General features: G+C 43.3%; 1 pseudogene; it reads right to left on the bottom strand.

The window, feature by feature from the left end:
- Nucleotides 1-4,935: 4,935 nt before the first annotated feature.
- Nucleotides 4,936-5,035, bottom strand: LOC113276723 (annotated as a pseudogene).
- Nucleotides 5,036-19,756: the final 14,721 nt, after the last annotated feature.

Below are 19,756 nucleotides of genomic sequence, written 5' to 3'. Positions count from 1 at the left end.
CGCACGCCTTCATTTTGGTAGTCGCATATGGAAGGTCGGCATGGTATGGTGCGACAAGGTGGTTGGCATGCCGTTAGCACATGTGGCATGGCATGCCTTGGCGCGGTTTGGCGTGGCCAAAATTAGGGTTTTGGGCTAAAGGTTACCATGCGTTGTTTGGCGACCTTGAACGGCTAGGATTTGTATCTAGGATGGAAGGGTGGTCGTTGATCGTCGCACGCCTTCGTTTTGGTAGCCGCATAGGGAAGGACGGCATGGTGTGGTGCGGCAAGGTGGTTGGCATGCCATTGGCACATGTGGCATGGCATGCCTTGGCGCGGTTTGGCGTGGCCAAAATTAGGGTTTTGGGCCAAAGGTTACCATGTGTTGTTTGGAGACCTTGGACGGCTAGGATTTGCATCCAGGATGGAAGGGTGGTCGTTGATTGTCGCACGCCTTTGTTTTGGTAGCCGCATGGGGAAGGCCGGCATGGTGGGGCCAAGGCCAATGGCGCGGATGGCTTGGCATAGTGGGGCCAAGGGTTTCGTACGGACGGCTTGGCATGGTGGGGCCAAGGAAAGGCGCGGTTGGCTTGGCATGGCGGGGCCAAGGGTTTGGAACGCCATTGGCGCATGGTGCGGCTATCATGGTTGGGGATAAGGCAAGGTGATAGATGTCTAAAACACCTAATTTTATATCTAGTATTTATGCTTTCTTTGCGAGTTTTCTTGTAAAATATGTATCTTATGTTTGCTTTTGAGCTATTTAGGTGCTTTGGAGTCATTAAGAGCGAAAGAAGGAAAAATCATTCAATTGGAGCGAAAAGAATAAAAAATTCAATTCACGGGCGAGTTATACTTGGATCCATCTAAGGTCGTGCAAGGAAAGCGGTGAAGAATGAACTATCAGTTTCCCATAACTGACAGTTGAGCAAGAAAGATAACATGCAGTCAGTTATCTGGAACTGACAGTACAGGAAGAGTACTGGATGGCCCATATTGATTTGATGGGTGCTTATAATAATTACACTCATTACCTAGCCCTAACATCAATAGAAATTTTTTTCTCTTTGTATTTTGAGTTCACCTGAAATTGAGAAGAGAGAAATGCGGCTGGCTGGTTGTTGAGACAGGGAGATGAAATTCAGAGTGGAATTGAATCAGAAACTGAGTAGTGAAATTGAATGCTCTGGTAGTTCTGAGTGCTTTGATACTCGTGGAGTTGGTAAGGTTTGAACAAATGTGTTGTTAATTGAATCTTTTAGGGTTCTGAATTCCAATTCTTGAGATGTGCTCGATTGATTCAGAGTTAGGGTTTCATTTGAGAAGAAGATTGAAGGGTTTGGAGATGATTTGTTTGTTGGCAGAGTTACAGATGAATTCGAGAACTGGAGGAGTTCAGAAAGGTTTGGTTTGCTGTTTTGATGAGATCTGAGGAGATGAAGAAGAAATCAGAGATGGGTTTCTGTTGGTAAATCGATTGAAGCAATTGGAGATTGAGATGTAGAATTCGGGTTTGAAACGAAATTGAAGTTGAGGTTCTGCTGAGATCGATTTCATTACAGGGAGAAGAAGAACTGTGGAAAGAAGAGAAGATTGTTACTAAGAATGGATGAGAGATTACAGGGCCATGGTTGTTTATGGTAAATTGATGCTGAGATGCAGGTGATAGCTGTGACAGTAAATAGTATGAAGATGGGTGACACTTTATTTGAGTGTGGATTGATCTGAAGGAGAAATTAAGGTTTGAATCCGCAGAGGGGTTAGAACAAGAAATTGCAGGTTAATGAATTGAAGCAGCAACTGAGATTGGTGGTTGTATGGGTCTTGTGAATGAATTCAAGTGCAGGTAAAGGTCGATGCTACTGAGTGATAAACACATTTTTTTGTCCGATTTATCTCGATTCTATATATTGTTAGGGATCATTTTTGTACTTATTATGGTGTTTTATTTATTTGTAGGTATTTTTGGCTAATAAACATTTTTGGAAAAAATTGGCTCGAAAAGTTGTCGGAAAGCACCCGGAGGACATTTGTTATTCGGACTCTCACTTTGGATAAGGGGTAACCTAATTACTAAGGGGCATCCCATTTCCAGGCATCTGCTAATCACACCCCTACTCTGGATAAGGGGAGACCATCTTCAACATTCAAAAACCAGAAAATTGGCGGGAAAATAGTGCAGTTAAAGAACAGTTTTGGTGATCGTGATTTGGAGGAGTTTGAGGTCGATTAAACCTCTGATTTTCATAGGATAGACTCCTTATGAGCTCAAACGATGGATTTTTCTCACAACAAGAAAATATGGAAAGTCACGTGTGTGACCTGTTTTAGGGGATTTTAGAGAGATTAAAACGATGTAAACCTTCCCAAAGATTTGTATCTATATAAGGAAGAGTTTAGAATAAAAAGGAAAGCTCAGAAACGCGTAGAAATCCTAAAACAAGAAAATGTCGCAACTTGGCCGTGAAGAGAAGGAAAGAGATTTTGGAAGATTTGGGTGAGATTTAATCGGTATTTTTGATATAAATAAATGTCTTGGGTCATATAGAAGAGGTGTCGAGAGTTTGGGAACCTAAGGAGAGCCAGAGAAGAAGAAATCAGAGCTTTACCAAACTCTGTTTCTGCTGATGCTGCTGTTGAAGAAGAAGAACAGCTGAAGAACATTGACCCTCTGTAGACAGTCGCAGAAAAGTGTCACTGTTTAACAGCTGAAGAACATTAAGCTGTTCAGGGCAGTCTTAAATCAGCGACAAAGCAACAGTTTTTCTGTAACAGTTCCATTGTAACAGCTGTTTTGCAACACCAATACATTGTTGCAAACAGTCTGTGTTATTACTTTACACTCTTTTAATCATCTTTTGAGCAACAAACACATATTTTGAGATCATGATTAATATGAGGAGCTAAACCCCATTGCTGAGGCGATAGAGGAAGCTATTTTACAAAAAGTGGTATATTCTATTTTATCTTTTTATTTGCAATAACTATATGATTATTTACCTTGAAATATTATTGAATATGATTTTTATTTGAGTGATTGTGATCTATTTTGATGGAGTATGCTCAGTTTTAAGACTTTTGATGCTTCATACTTGGTATTTACAATTATTACTTTTAATCACTTTGAACTTGGAAAATAGTGGAATCTTAGCCTCAGTGTTTCTTTTAGTATTGATATCATCTTTGATTGAGTTTACTATAATTTTTAGTGAGTTTTCTATTTTAATAGTAGGATTTAAGTCTAATTAATATCCTTCACAAGTCTGAGAATCGAACCACTTTTACCACTATCTACAAATCACATCAATTTTTGGCACCGCTGCCGGGGACTTGTTTTTAAGGTTTTAGATTTATTTTTTTTATTATTTTTTTTTTGTTTTTATTATTTTTGTCTTTTTTTATGTTTTTGGGTATTTATCTTGTGCCTACAGGTTCTGGATCATAAAGAAAATTGAGCCAAGGACTTTGGTGATTTCATAAAGACTTGGAGCTAAAGATTAAAGCAAAAAGACAGAAAAGAAAACAATTTTATTTTATTTTATTTTATTTTTTAGACAATTTTAGTTTAGGGTTTGTTTATTTTATTGAAAAAAAAAACTGTATTAGGGTTTATTATTTTTGTAAATTTTCTTTATTTTTTTTTTGACTTTTGGACTTTGGGACATTATTATTTTTTTATTACCCTATGGAAGGGTACTTTAAATATAAACTGTTTGCAGAGAAGGAGGACAATTACGATATTTTCTCTGCACCTTGGGTTCGTACACTAGACATCGGAGTCAGTGGCCCGAGTCGACTACAACCGATTCATCCCCCATCTGGAACGGGAGGCAAGATTCTAAACACTCGCGAATCCCCTGTCAGCGAGTTACTGGACTCCTTCGTATGCATATATGTTGAGGACTGAATACTGACATTTATTTTTCTAGTAAAGGGCAAGGCCTGGCCATACAAGATAAGGGTTCGGATTTCATCACCGTTCTCTTCTTGCCCGCTTTAGGAACACGTAACCTACGCGAACCTAAGCCTAAAATTTTGACTAGAATGAGACCGATAGGGTACCGAGCTTAACAGGAAAGTCATTCGAAAAATATTGGTTACTCTATTAAGCATACTTCGAAGTTCGTGACGGTTTCTATAAGTTGAATGCGTGACTGCGCCGCCTTGTAATACCGGTGAGGCCTTGGGTATCAAAGCTCCACCGAGCTTCCCTCGCCTCTATTCAACTTACGTTAACTCGGATGGATTCCAGAGGGGTTTGCTTAAATTGTAACGAATTCCCGTTCGAAGGATTAGAAGCTGGTCTAGAAACAATCTAAGTGGAGCCATCATGCTTTTTGTTTGCTAGAAATCAATAGGTTTGATTTGGTTGAGTTGGCCTTGATCTGTGTTTGCTTACCCTTCCAATTTAGAAAATTCTATTGTATGCCTGAACGTAAAAGAGACGCACTAGGTAGATTTGTTAAAGAGAAACCTAGTAGTTCGAAGCGTCTCGATTACCTTAATCTAGAAAGTCCGGCTTTTGAAGAGTCTGTTTTTGAACGTTCTTTGACTGAGGAGAGAATCCATGTTGCTCCGATAGCGCCAGAAATGGCAACTTTGAAAGCTTTGTTGAATCCAACTAGGACTACCCGTCCTTCGTGTATTAAGTTAGCTGAAACGGAGGCACCCTATGAACCGAAACCTGGGACCTTACAGATGCTCCCAATCTTTTTAGAGAAAGAAAATGAAAACCCTTATTACCATGTTAGGGATTTTGAGGAAATTTGTAGTACCCTAAGAATTAGAGGCTTAGATGATGATGCTTTGAAACTTAGGTTATTCTCATTTTCTCTGAAAGATAAGGCCAAGTCGTGGCTGTATAGTTTGGACTCCGAGTCGATTGAGACATATGAACAACTTACATCTGTCTTTTTCAATAAGTTTTTCCCTAGGCACAAAACATCGTCTATTAGGACGCAAATATGCACATTTTCACAAAAAGAGGGAGAATCTTTATATAGGTATTTGGAAAGGTTCAATGATTTATTATCCCAGTGTCCTCATCATGGTTTAGAAAAGGTTAGGCTAGTTCAGATCCTTTATGAGGGTTTAGATTATTCCACAACGACCATGGTTGAGTCTCTATGCACTGGTGGATTTGAAAACCAAACTGTTGATGCGGCGATGGAATTTTTTAATGAAATCGCCGAAAAAACCCAGCAATGGGAAAATAGTAGGGCACCCCAGAAAACAATTCTTTTAAGTAGAGAAAACGTTAATAGGGTAGAAGGAGGCTATGAATCAGATGCCAAAATTGCTGCTATAGCAAAAAGGTTAAAAGCCTTAGAAGTGGGCCAGACTAGTGGTAGAGTGGAGCCTTTTTGGGAAGGCCATAATATTGAAGAGCAGGCCAATGCTCTTTATAATAACACTAGATTTGATAACCGTCGAAAGATTGACCCATATTCAGAAACCTATAATCCTGGTTGGAGAAACCATCCGAACCTTTCGTGGTCTAAGGGCCAAAGTCAAGGTCAGTTTAGTAATTCTAATGATCCCCCAGGTTTCGGTTATACTAAGAATCCTTCAGGACTAGCTCAGTTTGATGATTAAAATGGGTTCTGGTGCAAGAATGAATCTGAGCTCAAGGTTTATATGGGTTTGTGGCAATCAATGAAACTGTTGAGCTAAGGAAGGTGGAAGCAAAGCTGAAGTGGTAGATATTGGTCTATTGGTGGTGGTTTCAGTGGAATTAAGAACATGAAATTAGCAGTGAAGATTCAGAAGGGGATGAACTGATGATGACGAGTTGCAGGAACAAGGTTTGGAGTCTGTTGATGTTATAAGATGGAAGAGCTGGTGCTAATGTTTACTGCCAAGGAACTGAGTTGCAGCTGCATTGCAAGAGGAAGTGCGCTGGAGTTGTTGGCTTGGCGGTGTTGAGAAGGGATTGTGAATATGAACTGCAGTTGGTGATGCAAAGAGAGTAATGCATATCGTGATGAGCTGCATTTGTAGTTGTAATGGTTGGAAGGAACTGATAAGGGAAGTTTATATGAATGGTTATGTACTGCAGAGAGTGTGTGTAGCTGTCGAGTTACAGTTGGATGGAGGTTTTATTGCGGATTCAAGTGATCAATGATATTGCAGTTATGAAGTTGCAGATGCAGTTCAAGGAGGAGAAAGTACTGGTAGTGAACAAGAAGTTGTTGCTGGTTAAGCTCAAGTGGTTTGAGTTACAGGGAAGTGCAAAGAGGATAAAGGAACTGCGCTGAGCTGGTGAATGAATGAATATAGATGTATGTTAGGTTGCAGTTACAGTTGCAAGTGAGATGGAAGCAGGAATGAGTTGTATGTGCTGCAGCTGATGGCTTGACTGAATTGAGTGGATGTTGTTGCAGATGCAGCGAGGCACTAAGGGTGATGGCAAGAACATGATTGATGTTGCTGTGGAAGCTGAGATGATAAATTGAGTCTGGTGCAACTAAAGGCAGGTGCAGTGACTGTGGAGGTTGAATTTCATGGGTTTTGACAGATTTTGGAGCTACAACAGATGGTGATATGAATTCGATGATTGTGTATGAAGTCTGAACCAGATTAATGGAGCTTCAGAGACAAGAAAGTGCCAGGGAATGTAAAACTGAAGTGTATGCTTGCATGGAAATTCCAGAACTGCAGAAACTGTACAGAAACGCAGCGAGAAGGGCGAGTCGATGGTACTAGTTCCGGTTGCCGGATTTTGGAGCTAGAAGCATGGATCGTAAAGTTTCACTGAATCATAAAGGTAGAGTGTGTTGGATGCAAGAGTTGGCCGTGGGACGCATGAGCCACGAGTCTCACTTTTGGGTACGTTTTCGCAAGAATTGGTTTAGATCATTTGTGATGCATGGCTCTGAATTGTGAGTGTATGAACTGCAGAGAAGGATGATAAGTTGTTGGAGGTTACAGTATCCGGATACAAGTTCAGGTAGACAGAGACAGTTACCAGGTCGCCGGTTTCTGGCGCCGGTGACCGGATTCTGGTGATGACATCATCAATCCGGCAATACACTTTTGGACCCAGAAATTCCACAAAAGATGTTTTGGCTCATGGGCTTGGATGGACCCCCGAGACATACACTTTGGGCTAGAATGAATACTTGACCTAAATGGGAAGAGTTATATCCTTTTGGGAGAAACATATATAAGAGAAAAAGTATCTCTTTCTCGGAGAGCTTTTTTTGATATCATCTTCTTTTCTACTTTTTTCCTAGGGTTTAGAACATGATGGCTTTTCTATTCCTTCTTGTTATGAACTCCATGAACATGAGTTAATTTTATCATTGGTTAAGGAATAAGTTGGATTTCCAAATATGGGTTTTTATGCAATGAATTAGTTTTGTCTCCATATTATCGTTTATGATTCACCATTAATATTGTTACATGATTTGAATGTTTGTTTGGTTGAGTCTAGAATCAATCGAGTTTGTTTTCATCTCTATTGCTAGATTAGGATTTATTATATGCAAAAGTGATAGATTCCTGATTACAATTAGCATTATTGTGATTATTGCTTGTAATGATACATCCTAGTAGTCACAAGTGAGTCATAACCTTTGTTAAATCGGATTAGTGCTTTTACACGTTCGATTGCTTTGATTGGCCTGATTTCATAGAACTTAATGCATCTAGGGAATTAAACTTGATTAGTTCTTTTACACGTTAGGTTGTTCTCTAAGGTAGAATTCATACTGGCATCTTTTAATGTGTTTGTTGATGAAAATAGGAGATTTGGGGGATATACTTGCGATCAAGGTATCTTAGGGCCTTTGATAAAAGAGATATTAAATATCAATTCTCGTTATTTTTTAAAAAGCATGTTTGTGAATGAAGATGAGTCCTTAACCAATATCTTTACATCTTTGATTTGCTTGTTTGTTTTTATTTTATTTTAGTATATAAAAATCAGAAAACCCCCCATTGGTATTTATAGAAAACCGAAATAATTTGAAAACCTTAGTCCTCTATGTGGGAACAATCCTTTCTTGCCCTTGTTATATTTATATTTTGAGTCGTAAGAAAGTGTAATTTATTTTTGACGCATACGACAGCGATCACAAGGCGCAATTGGCTTGGCATGGTGGGGCCAAGGGTTTGTCATGCCATTGGCGCATGGTGCGGATAGCATGGTTGGGGCTAAGGAAAGGTGTGGTTGGCTTGGCATGGTGGGGCCAAGGGTTTGGCATGCCATTGGCGCATGGTGCGTCTAACAAGGTTGGCATGCCTTGGCACGGAGATGTGGCTGGCATGGTTTGCTATTGGCACAGTGGTGCGGCTGGCATGGTTGGCATGCCTTGGCGTGGAGATGTGGCTGGCATGGTTGGCATGCCTTGGCGCGGAGATGTGGCTGGCATGGTTCGCATGCCTTGGCACGGAGATGTGGCTGGCATGGTTTTCCATTGGCACAGTGGTGCTGCTGGCATGGTTGGGATGCCTTGGCGCGGAGATGTGGCTGGAAATGTTTGTCATTGGCACAGTGGTGCGGCTGGCATGGTTGGCATGCCTTGGCGCGGTAGCATGAGAATTAGGGTTTGGCATAGATGATGTCGGTCAATGTTAAGTGTTCTGCCGTGGAACATGACACATAAAAAAAACGTACCCTGGTAATTCTTACGTATGCATGCTGATCGATTCAATAAATGTGCTAATGGTCATAGTGACGTCATGTCAGTTGTACGGTTTTACGATTTCAACCCTAAGCTAAAAACCACCATCAACAGGAGGGAAGCGAAGAGAGTGTTGAGACCATAATAGTTGATTCTGGAAGAGTAGTTGTGATATGGTGGGGAGCGAGGTGGTGGTCAGGCGTAGTATGCCTTAAGCCACTTTCCAATGATGACTGCTTCCAATTTTCCCCCGTCTTCTTTAATGACCTTGTAGTACCTACTGTTGTACGCCTTCGTGACTATATAAGGCCCTTCCCACTTTGCGGAGAATTTTGGTGCGGACGCATCTTGTTGGATGTGTTTGGAAATCTTCAGTACCAAATATCCCACTTGAAAAACCCGAGGCTTCACTGTTTTGTTATATGCTCTAGAAACCGTATTTCTGTATGCTTATGCGTGCTCTTCTACCTTGGATCTTCTGGAATCTATAGTGTCCAATTCTGCTACTCTGGCGCTCAATGCTTCAGCTTCATCCCATCGAACTCCACTTGCTTCGGCAATCCTAGCGATAGGATTTTAACTTCTGCTGGTAGGATGGCGTCTGCTCCGTAAACGAGGGAGTAGGGATAGGCACCAGTGGAACTTCTTGGTGATGTCCGATATGCCCAAAGTGCCATTGGCAATTGCTCGTGCCATGTCCGAGGATTATCGTGCACTTTCCGACTGAGGATTCAGATCAGAATTTTGTTGGTACTCTCAGCCTGTCTGTTCCCTTTGGGGTAGTACACGGTGGATAAGACTGTCCTAATTCCATATTCTTCGGGTAATTCCCGTACTTGCTTGTTTGCGAAAGGAGTGTCGTTGTCGGTGATGATTTGTTTAGGAAGGCAAAATCGGCAGATAATGTACTCCTTAATGAATGTCGCGATTTTGGATCCATTAGTCCCTCGTAAAGGTATGGCTTCGACCCATTTGGTGAAATATTCGGTTGCTGTTATTATGTACTGGTGATGCTTTGAGGACGGCGGGTTGATATTTCCAATGATGTCGAATCCCCAACTGTAAAAGGGCCACGGACTGCTTAGTGAATACAGGGGAGTTGATGGTACATGGATAAGGTTTCCGTGAATTTGGCATTTTTTACACCTCTGGACGAAAACAGCTGCATCATCCTCCATAGTTGGCCAGTAGTATTTCTCGTGTATCTGAAGGAATGATTTCCGTTTTCCTTGATGTTCGCCTTCGTGCATCTCTTTCAGCATGATTGGGATTTCTGCTTCGTTCAAACATCGTAGCAAACTTCCTCCAAAGCTTTTACGATATAAGATTCCTTCGTGGAATACGAATCTCTCGGACCTTTGTTTTATCTTGACCGCCTCCTTCTTATTGGTGGGGAGCATACCGTCACGAAGGTAATGGGTGTATGGATCCTGCCAGTCCCTAGCGTGACCAATATTGAAAACTTCTAATTGACGCGGCGGCGCTTGACAGTTAGAACAAGTTCTTTGAAGTAACCGAGATTGAGCCTCCATTTCTGGCCAGTAGTAGCCAAGGCATTGCAAACGGCGATAGAGTGTTACCACTAATGTTTGCCCGCAGACTTCAACATGGACGCGGTTGAGTTGTTGTTGTGCTTCTCCTTCTCTGAGGCATCTTGACAAGGAACCGTCTGGGTTTCGATGGTACATCACCCCTCGGAGCATGAAGAAATTTTGTAAGGTTTTGAGACTGACCTTTCCCTGGAAAAGCGAGCTGTTAAGCTCTTGGATAATTGGTGTTCTACAGTCGCCGGCTTCATCCTCTTCGGGTTGTGAAATCCATGTTGAAGCCATGGTATTTCTTCAATGTCAGGGTTTCCTCAAAATCTTCAAATAGCAGTTTCGATGCTAGCGTGCTAGGAAATCAGCGTGTCGGTTGCCGCCGCGCCCAATATGTGTTACGGTCGCGTCAGCGAAGTATTTTAGTAGTTTTTGTGCCTCGGCTCTGTATGGGGCCAAGGTTACTTCCTTCAGTGCGTATACTCCGTTCACCTGGTTGACAAGTAATTTAGAATCCCCTCTTATTTCCAGACGTGTGGCTCTAGCTTGTTTAGCCAAGGACAGCCCGATGATAAAGGCTTCATATTCTGCTGAATTGTTGGTGCAGGGGAAATCTAGCTTGAAGGAGTGCGAGGATACTTCACCTGCTGGGGATACTAGAACCACACCTTCTCCTCCAGTGCCGTTGTTAGGGGTAGTGGAGCCATCAAAGAATAGTAGCCACGTTTCTTCTTGGATGAAAGAGATTTCTGGAAAGTCTCCAGGGAGGTCCTCGTGTAGTGTCATGGTGCTCTCTCCCGGAAACGTTGCTAGTAAATCCGCAACTGCTTGCCCTTTGATGGCTCTCGGGGAAGCACATGTTATGTCGAACTCTGACATTTGGAGGAGCCATTTGGCCGGCCTTCATATCAGGGCCGGTTTTGAGAGGAGTAACTTCACATGATCGGACTTAGATATCAGCACCACTTTATTAGAAAGTAAGTAATTCCTGAATTTATGTATGGAGTGAATCAAAGCTAAGCATGCTTTTTCTGTTTTGGGATATGGATGCTCAATCCCTTCGTCATCTTCTTGGGTGAGGAGAGCTCCGACAGCAGTGTCACTAAAAGAAGTGTAGAGGTGTAGCGGTCTTCCTTATATGGGAGATTTCATGATGGATTGGGAAGATAACGTTTGCTGAATTCCTCATGTTGTAGTGTGGTCTAGACAAAGCTTGCTCCTTTCCTCAGCAAGGGAGTAAACGAAGAAACGAGTTGATCCAATCCTGGTATGAAGCGGCGAATGTAGTTTATTTTACCCATGAAACTATGGAGTTCTTTCACGGTTCGAGGTAGTGGCATCGTGAGGATAGCTTGTTTTTTGACTGGGTCAACTTTAATTCCCTCGGCAGTCACCTGGAAACCTAGGAACTTTCCCGAAGAGACAACAAAAGCACACTTCAACGGGTTCATCTTCAGTTTGTACTCGCGACATATTTCGAACACTTGTCGTAGAATCTCCGCATGGGCTTCCCGAGTTTTTTACTTGACCAATATGTCATCTACATAATATTCGACTTGCTTGTGCATCATGTCATGAAAAATGGTGGTCATGGCGCGTTGGTATGTGGCACCAGCGTTTTTCAAACCGAAAGGCATCACAGTGTAGTAAAAGTTTCCAAGAGGAGTTCGGAAAGCCTTCTTACTTGCGTCGTGTTCGTACATCTATATTTGGTTGTATCCGCTGTATCCATCCATGAAAGAGAACATACCGTGTCCACTGGTGGCGTCTACCAGCATGTCGATGTTGGGGAGCGGAAAGTCATCTTTAGAACAACATTTGTTCAAATCTCTAAAATCGACACAGCACCTCATTTGGTCGTTCTTCTTTTTTACTGGGACTACGTTGTCCAGCCAAGTAGGGTGGTGAATTGGCTTGATGAAACCAGCCGCCAGTAGCTTTTGAATTTCTACCTTAATTTGTTCTTCCACATCATGCCGAAATTGTCTCGGGGTTTGCTTGACCGGTTTGGATCCGGGTATCACATGTAAATGATGAGTGACCAGTTTCTCATCCAAGCCAGGCATTTCCTCGTATGTCCATGCGAATACGTCTTGATATTCCTTGAGAAGGTTTACCAGCTTTACGCGTTCGTCTGCACACAGAGTCGAGCTGATCGAGATGGGTCGCGGGGATTCTTCACTCCCGATATTAACAACCTCAAGTTCTTATGTGGTAGAGTTGGTCCCATCTTGTAGTTTTCGTGGTGCATCAAGTACTTCCTCCTGCGGAGCATTACTTCTTTTTCGTTCCATTGGGCGGAGAGACTGTGTGGTAGTCTCTCCTGTTAATTTCTAACAACGGCGCTGATATACAGTTTTCCCCTTTTCATCATGGCCCATGATAAAATCCCGTTCTTGCTTGGTATGGATGCGAGCCAAATTCCAGCTTGGCAGGTGGGGCCGGAGTGTCTCTCTTCCGAAGGGGTGATGTGAGATCGGGTTTCTCCGTGAAGCGGTGCAAGACCATCGGTTCCTTCAATGGTCGTACATTTTGGTAGTGGAGTTTGGTGAGTCTTGTTGGCTGTGGCCTGCGGGCCCTTCCTTGTCTCAAAAATATCCATGCCGAAGATCGGCGCATATGGAGATAACGACGCATCTACGGGGACGACTTCTCCGTTCAGCATGGTTTTCAAGCATTGGTGATACGTCGAAGGAATAATTTTGTTGTCGTGGAGCCATGGTCTTCCCAGTATCATGTGGTAATCTGGTTCCTTTTCGATTACCTCGAACCTCACTTTTCACTGGACGGGTCCTACTGATAGATTCAGGTTGATATACCCATACGTGCTGGTTTGGTTGCCTTCGAAATCGGTCATTGTAGTGGACTGTCGCACGACTTCGTTAGGTCGTACCTTGGACGTTCTGAGTGTCCTGAGGGTAACAACGTTGGAGGATGCTCCCGTGTCGATGAGAGCCCTTTTCAATTCCACGTCCTTGATACGGGTCGTGACGTGTAGGGCCCGGTTATGCCCTTCCTCTGCCATCATGTCTTCGTCGATAAACATGACATTGTTGATGGACATCTCTGGCGTTCTTGATGTTTCCAAGCGTGAAGGAACCAGGGTCGCATTTAACGCTATTCGATTGATGGCGGTGAACGTCTCCAACCGTTGATTTCTTGAAATATGTAGAGTTCACATAAACTTTCCACCAGTGAGGCCGCTTCCTGGCCTACTGGTTTCTGATTGGCAATGAAGCTGTTGACTTGGGAGTGATCGTCTGGGATGTTAGTCCCCACTGCTGGAGTTTCCGGGGCAAGTGGATCATTCAACTCCGTCGTTAAATTGATAAGGAAGTCCAATATGATGTTAATCGCTTCTTTCATCAGATCTATGTTCTTGGTGTGGATCTCCTGAATCTGTGCCTAGTCGGTTATCCTCGGAATTCCTTCGTCGATTGCGTTGTTGGATGTTGTGTTGGTAGAAGGAACATTGTCGTTCGCCCTAATGGAACTTGAGGAAACGGATTCAGTCCTAAAACCGACCATCTTCCTGAGTTAGAGAAACGTATTATGAAATTGTTATTGGAACCGAGAGATTGACCTCCCACTGTGGTCGCCAATTGTTTGAGGGTGAAAATGGTTTCTGCTGATTTTGGTAATTTCGGGTGTGTGGGTGAGAAATAAATTTAAACCCTAAACAATGTACTGCAAGGGATTACTTTAGATTCGAGAGATCAATCTGTACAAATCCGGCCTAAACCAAGAAATGGCCGTTCCAGACTTTCTTCGGTCACAAAGTGAAGGAAAAGGGTTGGTTTTGGGGAGGGAAGCGAAGAGAGTGTTGAGACCAGAATAGTTGATTCTGGAAGAGTAGTTGTTTTATGACTTGTATCGGAAAGTGGGAAGCTAACAGATGGGAAAGCTAGCAAATGTTTTTCCGAGTGTTGTATGCTCCTGACCAGAACTTGTTGTTCTGTAGAAATAGGTAAGACTTATTTATACAAGTCGAAGTGAAACGTACACCGGTCTCGTAAGAAATGGAAAACGTATGAGTAAATGGGAGGATGTGGTAACCGGTAACGCCTGGAATTAATGTTACATAAAAGAAAGAGTTTTACCGTTACTCCATGTATTTACTAACCGCTTCATCCTTATGACACTGTCTTGTAACGGGCATAGTGTACGCCTCACGCTGTAAACCTCCAAATCAATACCCAATGAGCATCCCCCAGTTTGTGACATGTGTAGATGTATCGAGTGTTTTCATGGAAAACATGTAGCATGTTGCTGTTGTCTGGCAAGTTGAGCTTGGGAGACTTTCCGGCTCGGTGGTGACCTTCGGCGGTCGAGATTTTGCATCTAAGATGGAAGGGTGGCTGTTGATTGTCGCATGCCTTCGTTTTGGCAGCCGTGAAAGGAAGGCCGGCATGGCATGTCTTAGGCGCGGCAAGGTGGCTGGCGCGGCATGCCATTGGCACATGTGGCATGGTCGGCATGCCTTGGCATGTTTTAGGCGCGGCCAAACTAGGGTTTTGGCGTTGGGCCAAAGGTTACCATGCGTTGGTTGGTGACCTTGGACGGCTGAGATTTGCATCTAAAATGGAAGGGTGGCCGTTGATTGTCGCACGTCTTCGTTTTGGCAGCCGTGAAGGGAAGGCCGACATGGCATGGCATGCCATTGGCACATGTGGCATGGTCGGCATGCCTTGGCATGTTTTAGGCGCGGCCAAACTACGGTTTTGGCGTTGGGCCAAAGGTTACCATGCGTTGGTTGGTGACCTTGGACGGCTGAGATTTGCACCTAAGATGGAAGGGTGGTCGTTGATTGTCGCATGCCTTCGTTTTGGAAGCCGTGAAGGGAAGGACGGCATGGCACGGCTTAGGCGCGACAAGGTGGCTGGCGCGGCATGCCATTGGCACATGTGGCATGGTCGGCATGCCTTGGCATGTTTTAGGCGCGACCAAACTAGGGTTTTGGCGTTGGGCCAAAGGTTACCGTGCGTCGGTTGGTGACCTTGGACGGCTGAGATTTGCATCTAAGATGGAAGGGTGGACGTTGATTGTCGCACGCCTTCGTTTTGGAAGCCTTGAAGGGGAGGTCGGAATGGCATGGCTTTGGCGCGGCATGCCATTGGCACATGTGGTGCGGCTGGAATGGTTGGCATGCCTTGGCGCAGAAACGTGGCTGACATGGCTTGCCATTGACACGGTGGTGCGGCTGGCATGGTTGGCATGCCTTGGCGCGGAGACGTGGCTGGCAAGGTGATGCGGCTGGCATGGTTGGCATGCCTTGGAGCGGAGACATGGCTGGCGTGGTTTTCCATTGGCATGGTAACATGAGAATTAGGGTTTGGCATAGATGATGTCGGTCAATGTTAAGGGTTATGTCGTGGAACATGACACATAAAAAAAACGTACTCTGGTAATTCTTACGTAGGCATGCTGATTGGTCTAATAAATGCGCTAATGGTCATAATGAAGTCATGTCAGATGTGCGGTTTTACGATTTTAATCCTAAGCTTAAAACCACCATCAACAGCAGCAGGTTCCTAAGTGGGTCTTGTGTGCAAGACCTAGTTATCTGGCCAATCACGCGCAAGCCAGGTGGATGAGCCAAGTCATGAGACTTGCCGCAAAGAATAGCATGTGGCGCTATTAGGTTAAATAACTAAGTTATTTTTGAATCATATACTCATAAAATATCGTATTTATTTGATGCATATAAAGCATCGCTTTTAAGCAAGCAACTCAAAATAATCGATGCATACAAAGCATCGTTGTATAAAGCCTGTCTTGGTTGTTCGCGGAACCTAATGTCTTAAAAAGAGCGTGGCCGACCATTTTCAGGAAGCTGCTATGATCCATTTATACATGCCAAAGGTAGGCCGGTCGGTATCTATAGGAGAGTGACGGCTGTCGACTATGGTTATATCTTATTGTTCTCCTAAGATTTAATCTAGGCCGGTCAATTCGGCTGGAAAAGTTGGACGACCGAGATGATTTGCGGCAGTTAATGGCCACCTTAAAATTCATGTAAGTGGCTCGACCAACCCCTTTTGGACGATCATTTTGGAGCCATATGGGGAGGCCGTGGATTGGCCGATCGCGGCTTATGGAAGGGGAGTGGACGTTGATTATGGCTACATCTTATTGACTACCTAAAATAGGAGTTAGGCCGGTCAATTCATCTGGCGAAGTTGGGAGGCCGATATGATTTGCGGCAGTTAATGGCCACCGTTGATTTAATTTAGGTTTTATAATAGCCGTGTGGCCAACCTATTTTAGGGCTAATGTTTTTGGTGTTGGCGCGCGCTGGGAGTTGTTCGATCGGCCAGTATAATAGCTGGGCCGCTGGTGAACGTATTCGCTCCTTGCACGTTGATTAAGGTCGAACCCAGGCCGGTAAATCCGGCTGGCGAAATTGAGCGGCCAAGATTGTTTCGCGACAGTAATGTAATGTCGCTTAATAGAAATTAGGGTTTTGTAACTCGTGTGGCCAACTGTTTTGGTAAACGTTTAGTGGCTCCGCTTGCGAGTTGGAGAGATGCTGATTGGCCTAGGCATTAGTAGGCCCGCCGATGTACACGATGGAGCTTGTCCGACCATGTTAGGAGGAGACTAGGTTTAATAAACCGACTAGACAAAACATGCGGCCGTGATCGTTTTTTTGAGACTGACATGGGAAGTCTAGATTAAATTTCTTAAGGAATTAGGCGCATCGACCAACCGACCTCCAATTTTATTTAAAAGTGCTTGTGGCGGGTTTAAAGCGATCTGATTTGTCGATAGGAAAGGGGGCCGGCAAGCAGCAACATGGAGCGTGGCTAGTCGACCACAGGTGGCGCATGTTGAGGCAAATCGGTTAGCCAAGTGGCGCGGCCACGCCTCCTTTTATTGTTGCTCCTTCTTTTTGCAGCTCCTCTTTTACTTCTCGTTTTCTGGTTTTTTGGGTAGGACTATGCTCCTACTAGTCCATGGCGGATTAATTTCCTAACTATCCTAGGTTTGGTCTCGATCAATAGGGTAGAGATATTGCGCAGGGGGCAAAAAACCTAATATTTGCAAATTAGTTAGGCCAAAATTTGAATCTTGTGAGCTATCACAAAATTGAACAATGTGTTTGACACAAAAATCTTTAACTTTATCCTCAAAGAGAAGTTTGCGCGTCTTCTGACTGAGTACTTTCATGCAGACCTTAATCTTGATACTTCGGGAAATTCATGCTACTCAGCTGCGAGTGAACACTAAATGTCACGTCATACCAATATTAAGGGTTCGGCCGGTGAACATAGCATATGAAAAATACTCAAAAAGCCATACATTAATGAATAATGCAGAGGAGAGATTAATAAAATTCATAGAATGTTTGGGATTGTTGCGACATGCACCATTCTGAATAAATTTTATATATAAATATACTGAGTTTCTCAATACATATTGTAAGTGAAGAAGCCTGTGCACTCATCACTTTTAAATGGCTCAGTCTCTTTTCAGAGTGACTTACGCATTAAATACGGAGTTTTACAATTTTTACCCTAAACTAAAAACCACCATCAATATTAAGTCCCCTACTTAGTACGTAACAGTGACATTGTTGCGGGGTAAGCAATAGATGGTGATAGACAGAGAAAGAAATTAATATGATCAAGGAGATGAAAATTACCAGGGGAGGAAAAATTGTTCTTCGAGCATGGGACTGTGCGGCTAGCAGACTTGGTAGCGCGGCTAGTTCGTCCGTGAGAGTTGGCTCAGCGGGCCCAGCTGCCCTCGTCCGTGCGTGAATCCAAGATGAATTTCTTTTTCCGCTCGAACTCCCAAAGTTCCGTGTGTATAAAAGGGTGCTAACTCCCATTTTCTTTTATTATTTGCTCGCTCCTCTTCCATAGCAGTTGGTGTTCCCTTGTCGTTGCCATCAGCAGTTCCACCACGAGCTTTCCGCCATTAGCAGCAAGGTAAGCACCTTCGCTCCCTTCCTTTATTTTGTATGGACTCCAGTTGTGTGTGTTGCTCCCATGGTTTTGAAACCCTATTTGATACCGAGCGAATCCTCTTTTGCTGGTAGTGTTAGAGCGAAGTTTAATAGCATCGGTAGAGGTGATCAACAGAATCATAGTGAGGATAGCAGGAGGATTCGAGGTAAGTGTTTCTACTGCTTCTTCCCCCTCTTTTTTTTTTCTTCTTTTAGAAACCTAGTTTATTCCCGCGGCATTTCTTTTTTTTTTTTTATATATTTGAGTGGGCGCAAGTCCCCATTCATCTTGGCAGTGGGTGTCATGTCCTGCGGCCACAAAATTTTCCCAATTTTTTTATTTTGGTATACAGACTCCATGTTACTTCCTGTAGATTCAAACCACTAGTGGCCATGTCCAATTTTGATAAGAAATGGCATGTATGGGTCTCTTTTTTTTTTTAAGTAAGAAGTAATGACTCTTTTCCCGTCTTGCTCATTGTAGTTACTCTAAAAGTGAACAGTAATATAAGGAATTCTTGTTTGGATAAGATGTCACCTGGAGATGTTTTTCTTACCCCACTGGGAAGTGTTAACAATTCCAAAGATAGGACGAATGTAGATGATGAACTCTTCACGAGGTCTTACACAGTTGTAAGGACACATCCTGGCCATGTAATAACCCTTCTTACTAATTTAGATAATGAAGGATGGATGAGGTACATGTTTAGTAATAACCATGTCAGGGACAATCTGGCTAAGGAACGAATCGTGAATGTTGTTATGGCGTCTGCAACACTTCGTATTAGGAAAGATGCGGCAGGTTTTATTACTTTCATCTCTATATGGTGTATGTCCACTCATATGGCCATATGTAGATGGGGCGTGATGACTATTACTCTGGAGAGTGTAGCTGTTCCGCTGAATCTTCCAGTTGTGGGAAATCTTGACTTTAGCTTGTCCAACTAAGAACAATTAATACACACCAATCTGGTTAAGAAGGATGGAGGATATAATCAGAAAGAGACTGAGGAAAAATGCTTTTATACTTGGTGGGTTTAGAGATGTTTTTGATGATGGCTCCGGCAAGAAGGAAATAAGGCAGAAGATGGTTAAATTTGCTATTAAGCTGGCGCAAGGTGTTGCTCTTCCCATAGGCATCTTGTGTCTTGGTTCCTTGTATACCCATATGGATTGCCTAACAGCGGACATGTATGCTTCTAACGGATGTATGAAGGTAGAATCACATGTTCACATTGCCTTTCTCCAAGCATGGTTGTAGGAGCATTTCAAAGATTATTCTCCTAATCCTATAGCCTCGCTTTCCAGTACACATGGAGGATCTAGGATACTTCGTTGGATTAAGAAGCGTCCAAAACCCGGCTTAAGTCTCATTGATTTTATTGAAAACATGTATGCGGTTAACTTTCGTCCTTGGGCACCGGCTTACACATCCATAGTTTAACCTGACACCTTTGCTTCCGTCTCGGGTACAACAGTGCATTCTGATGGAGAGAATATGAGTATTGGAGAAATCGTGTTTATGAGAAGTTGTGTACCTGGATATGTCCCATCTTTCTTCAAGGCATCTTTATAATGTTGATAGAACTTCTCGTCAGATGGGTTTCGACCAGGTAATTCCATTTCACCGTCCGTTGACGCCTTCAACAGACCTTTTAC

Source organism: Papaver somniferum, chromosome 4 (genome assembly GCF_003573695.1).
Source record: "Papaver somniferum cultivar HN1 chromosome 4, ASM357369v1, whole genome shotgun sequence".
Classification (NCBI taxonomy): Eukaryota; Viridiplantae; Streptophyta; class Magnoliopsida; order Ranunculales; family Papaveraceae; genus Papaver; species Papaver somniferum.
The sequence above is the reverse complement of the archived record's forward strand: the minus strand, read 5'-3'. Positions and strand labels throughout refer to the sequence as shown.